The 5,700-nt window shown below is 41.3% G+C and overlaps 1 non-coding gene across 1 annotated transcript; it reads left to right on the top strand.

Moving 5' to 3' along the window:
- The first annotated feature begins 4,727 nt into the window (after window positions 1-4,727).
- Trnag-ccc lies at window positions 4,728-4,805 on the top strand. Its single transcript has one exon. It is a non-coding gene; the product is annotated as a tRNA-Gly (tRNA).
- Window positions 4,806-5,700: the final 895 nt, after the last annotated feature.

Raw genomic sequence — 5,700 nt, 5'->3', positions numbered from 1 at the left:
CTGTGCTGCTGTTTGAGCTCCCGGTGGAAATTTCGTAGCTCTTCCTCTCCATGTTGGCAGGTAAGGAAAGTATCATCAAAATATCGGAGGCAGCATTCTGAGCGAAATGGTGTGGAAAGGAGAGCTGTTTCTTCAAAGTTTCGATAAAGATGTCTGCTGCAATAAGGTAGAGAGGGGAGCCCGTAGCTACACCGTCTTTCTCTTCATAAAATTGCCCTTACCACCTGAAATACGTGGCGCACTAGATCACAGATGTCGGGTGCCATGCGTTCCTCTAAGATGTTCACGGTGAATAAAGACTTCAAGTCGAAGCTAACTATCACGTCTGTGGCCGAGATACACTTTTCAAGGTTCCACAAAATGGGTGGAGTTCTTAACGTACGAATTTGTGTGGCCCACCAAATGTCGGAGTTTTGGAGCCAGTTCCTTTGCTAGATCGTACGGTGGTGAATTAATGATACAGTCGGTCGTAAAGGAAAGGCCTTTTTATGGACCGTCGGTACACCGTATGTTCTTGGTGCCTGTGGAACTTGTGGGTTGACTCTTCTGGCCGTGTGGACATTCATTCTACTTTGCTTCAGCAGTGCTTGCGTCGATTTGATTGTCTTGGCCGTCGGATCTCCCTTAAGTTTCTTATAAATGGGTTCGCTCAGAAGATCCTTCATCCATTTATCATAACCTTCCATGTCGCTTACAATAGGGACCGAAACGTCGGTAGTTTTGTGTACATTGACAATGCTGTCACGAAAACAGAAACATTTTATTGAATGGGAAAATTCGTCGGAAGCCTGCGTTTATAGCTTTTTATTTGTTTCAAACATTGATTAAAAATACTTTAATAAAGCATGTTATCATAGAGAAACTGTATTAAACACTTTAAGACATAAGAACACAATGCTTTAAATGCAGCAATCCTGAGCAGGGCCTAGTATTCATGACTACAACCATCGGATGGACCAACCAATGGTTCCTGAAAATACTAAACCTAAATGTTTTAACAGATCGCTAAAAAATTGACATTTTGCTGATATAGATTAATGTCACTGAACTTTATTATTCATATGTAAGGCAACATGTTTGTGCCGTCATCCTAGCCTTATCGTTGCGTGTCTTATCACTTTATAAATTTATATGATCACTAAGAAAATTCTTGCCCGTGATCTTGAGCTTAGCTTCCTTTCAGAAAAGATTAATCTCCCTCTGGGACGTTTGTTTGAGTTGTCAGCAGGCCAAGTAAATTTACACACATTGTAAATTTTTGGTACAAACTCATTTTAAACACAATAACACACATTTATGAGTTGCAAATTATCCGCTACTCTGTGTCAGCTGACATGAGTGAATTCGGCCGCTCTGGGAGGGAACTTTCCGAATGAAATCCGGTATTTCTACGGCACGCCTTTCAGGTTGGGAAATCCCAGACATACGTACGTATAACGGAATCAGTTCAGATCACAATCTCTATGTTTTGGATTGACTTCATAAAACGAAATGTTACGTTTTATAATCATGGGAGTTTTCTAAGATGAAAAGTTAACGTGAGATTTTAATTGACCTCCCCCTTTAAGTGAGAATTGTTGAGGTTTTGGCGGACTCCTTTCCTCCATTTTGAGCTCACGTAGTTAATGGACGTGGAATAAATCAATAATCGAACATACCTGTACTAGTTATTTGGTGGTAGGGTCTAGACTGATCACATGTAAAGGCATTCGATTTCAATGGTTCGTATCATTCTTCCGTAGGCTGACCCATGGCTACTTTACACGGTAACGATATGCACGAGGTCAAGTAGGTCATGTCTAGCGTGTTTGCGAAGGGATATTATGTTTTCTTTTGTGCCACAATTTCTATCAGTTCAGCATTCTTCAAATATATACTTAAGACGAAAACCCACAACTTGTGTCTCTTCAATCACTGAATAACTTCGTCTTTCGTTGTTGCAAAGTTGTTGTTTTGTCATGAAGAACTAAATGATACGGACACTTATCTGTAACAGTGACTAATAGCCGACTGAATGTGAGTTTCGTCATAAGCGATGATTCGAACCACATCTCAAAAGCGTCGCTTCACTATTCGTCTGTTCATGATAATCGCCTGTCATTCTATAACGAAACACTAACCGGCGAGTTAGCACAGAAGCCCCCACAGAACATACACGTGAAAGAATAATTCGCCCCCCCTCTTCCAACGGATAGTGAGGTTGCGCCTTCAGGGGACCCATCACTACAACTTTTTCGTAACGAATGACTGGCGTTAACGCAGGCTCCATCTACCCAAATAATACTTTCAGATATCATAACGATTTCCTTCACAGAAATCTGCTCTGCCATGAAACATCATCTGATCTTTCTATTAATATTTTACGTCCATTGATAAATGCTGAATAGTTAAAGCCTATGCCTTTGGGCACTGTACGCAGCAAAAAACCGTTGCCTTTCAAAAGATCATCATCTTGAAGCGACACAAGCGTTTTCGATAGCGTGTGATGTTTACTTTTGTTATAGTAGTTACGTATGTGACCACATATAGAGTCCTGGACGTCCTTTGCCGAACTTCCAACATTGTTTCTGCTTACTTTCAGAGCTGTTGCAATCCTCCTTTCTAACAGAGCAACACAAAATAAGGGCTGACGTTTCTGCTCTTTTCTCTTCACCCACCGCAAGGATCCGCGGGCTTAGCTGTGGAGTGGAGTACGTTTTTCTACTTCAGTATTAGATGTTTGGCTTACACCAATCGTCACTCTGGACACAGTTGAAATAAAATAGAAGTGAGTAAAGACTGAAGACACCAAAAAACTGTGAACTAGGCATCTAGTCCAGCAAAGCGGAACGACTATACCACTTAGACGCAAGTAACGTAGAGTTCCGCTTTAGACGCGGGCGTGTAAGCGTGGCAGCGCAGAAACGTGGCTAGCGCAGTCCGTCAAAGAACATTCAGCAACAACTCGGCTTGCACTGGAAAATGCTTTTAAGTTGAACAAGGATAAAAATAAAGCTAGAGTAAAGAAGTGTAGTCGATCAATGTCAGACGATGGTGAGGTAATAAGACTTTCAAACGAGACACCGCAAGAAGTAAAGACGAGTTTTACCGTTTGCGGTGCGGAATGGCAGAAGACGGAAAATTTGAGGTCGATACTAAATACAGGTGGTGAAATGAAAGTTGGAAAAGAGAAATATTCCAATACCAATTACTAATTAGGAATTGTGGAGTACAGAGCTTTGTAGCACAACGTGACTCAATGAAGGGTCGGTTTGACTGTAGAAGCCTCGACGCGCTAAGGACCAGCGTTTATGGTGTGTGGGAGAGACGGGAAGGAGAGAGAGGAGTAAAGGTACGATCAGCGTTGACCACAATACGCAGATATTGCTTTGTACACATGCAATATTTCTTTAAGAAAGTTCTTTACGTACGCTACAGAAGCACACTTCCCAATAGTTTACCATGGCTGCACGAAGGATGAAGTAGTTATGCACGAAGATACGGTCGCAAATGACACTAGTCATGGTGGTGATGACTGCAACAACATGTGCGTATTTTGCCAGTTACATCAATAACCATCATACTTTCTGAAATCTTCCATGACATCGTCATTTTCATCACCTCTTCCATAACTGAATGGAAACTTTCTCCAGACTTCTGCATGCATGACGATTTCCCGTCATTCACATCTAGACAGAATATATTGCCCCGAAGTACTGACCATTCCAAACTTCCTAATTGTTTTATTCATAGTATCACTTTCTTCTTCACTCACGTTTGACGCGAAGAATACACGAGCAATACGAATGGCCCAAGATACACTGCAAATCCATGAAATAGATGTCAATTTAAATTATACGGATACTTTCACCTATGTTATGTCCCTTCGAAAGTGGCCATTGCCTCAATGGAAAAAAAGATTTTTGTTATTTGTTTATTGTATTTACAGCCAACGTAAGTGAACTGAATATTGTTGGTAGGATGATACAAGAAAGAATATACCTGTACATCATACATTTCCAAAATGGTGAAGAAAGCAAAGCTTGAGTGGCTGCGGGAGTGTCGTATAACAGTGACACACGTTGCTGATTTTCTACATGCATAGTCACTGTGCGGTAGACATAAGATTTTGTTTCTCCCTGTAAAGACTCTTCCCTTCTTCCCTAGAGAATAGAAGCTGACGTTGGCACTCATAGAGACTGTGAACTAGGAGGAAAGAGAAGTGGAGAAATAAAGGTGACTTTTCCGTAAGACATTACTATGAAACTCATGTTTTGTTATTTGTGTTGCAGATAATACATGTCAACTGCATGATTCCGTTCATAGAGATGTAGCCAAGGTTTGTTGCCTCAGTGCTAGAACAATAAAATTTTGTTACAGATTGATTTGGATGTAAACATGCAACCAGTCGCTTTCCATGAGATGGAGGTGTTAAAGGGAATTTATTCTCCGGATCTTGCGCAGCAACACGCTGTGATCTTGGTGCTACCGAAATAACGCAAATGAAGTAATCAGTAACGAGGAGATTGTGAAAGAAAAGCTCGTCACGTTTTGGGGACCTACAGTGGTGTCCACTGCAAATTAGTTCTGATAACATAGATTTTCCCGTCATACGCACTCACGCACAGTATGTAGCTGCAATTACTGACAACATGTAACACTGAATCTAAGTACAAAGAATGTGAATGTGATAGGGATCACAGTTTGACACACTATGACCTAAGATGCGGTATATTACTTTTAAAATGTCCGCTTCCTTAGCTGAGTGGTAAAGTGCTCGCCTCCCATGCGAGCGGGCCCGGGTTCGATTCCCGGCCGGGTTGGAGATTTTCTCGGCAGGTGGACTGGGTGTTGTGTTGTCCTCATTGTCATTTCACCCTCACCACCGGCGCGCAAGTCGCCCAGTGTGCCGTCCACTAATAAGAGCTGCACCTGGCGGCCGAACTTCACCGGTTGGGGTCTCCCGGACAACGATGCCTTACGCTCATTTCCATTTATTTTGCCGTTTAAATATTTACAAGCAAAGATAATGGATGTAGAATCGCCTCCAGAAATCCGTAACGATTAAACCGAATGAACATACAACATTCGTTCCAGAATTTCCAAAACATCCTGACATCAAAACGGAAAAACGACAATCATAAGATATATTCGTTCTCCTGCGTAAATTATTATTACCTCGTTCATGTAACAACTATGGCAGTCTATATGATTACTCAGAAGTGCTTTGCTGTCTATTATTTATATATCGTGGCCGCATGAACAAAAGTTCTGTCACATATGGCAGTAACTCATTCAGTCTTTAATTACGTAGCAGATATTTGACTCTAATTTAGTTCTCTTTTGCGTAATTTTTAATCCAGGTCACGCGTGTATTGTCGCTGTAAGATCACACATACAGCTAGCAAGACTAACATACATACATTACATATCCTTGTCAATATTTGTTCAATAATACTATGCATCTTAGGCCAATGATCATGATGCGGCGCAGTATGACATCCATCGTATTCATGTTCTTTGTACGTACATTCATTGTTTACTCACCATCAATAACTAAACCCAAGTGTACCTAAATGTAGAAGGGCAAAGTGGGCTTAATGCCAATCTGTACTGTTGCCAAATTTATTCAAGACAGAAATGTGGCATCACCCTTCTCTGCGCTGTTCCCAAATTTATTCAAGATGAAATGGCGGTATCACCCCTCTCTGCATAATCACA

The sequence above is a fragment of the Schistocerca piceifrons genome, chromosome 3, assembly GCF_021461385.2.
Source record: "Schistocerca piceifrons isolate TAMUIC-IGC-003096 chromosome 3, iqSchPice1.1, whole genome shotgun sequence".
Taxonomy (NCBI): domain Eukaryota; kingdom Metazoa; phylum Arthropoda; class Insecta; order Orthoptera; family Acrididae; genus Schistocerca; species Schistocerca piceifrons.
Note: the sequence above shows the minus strand (reverse complement) of the source record. Positions and strands in the feature narration are given on the sequence as shown.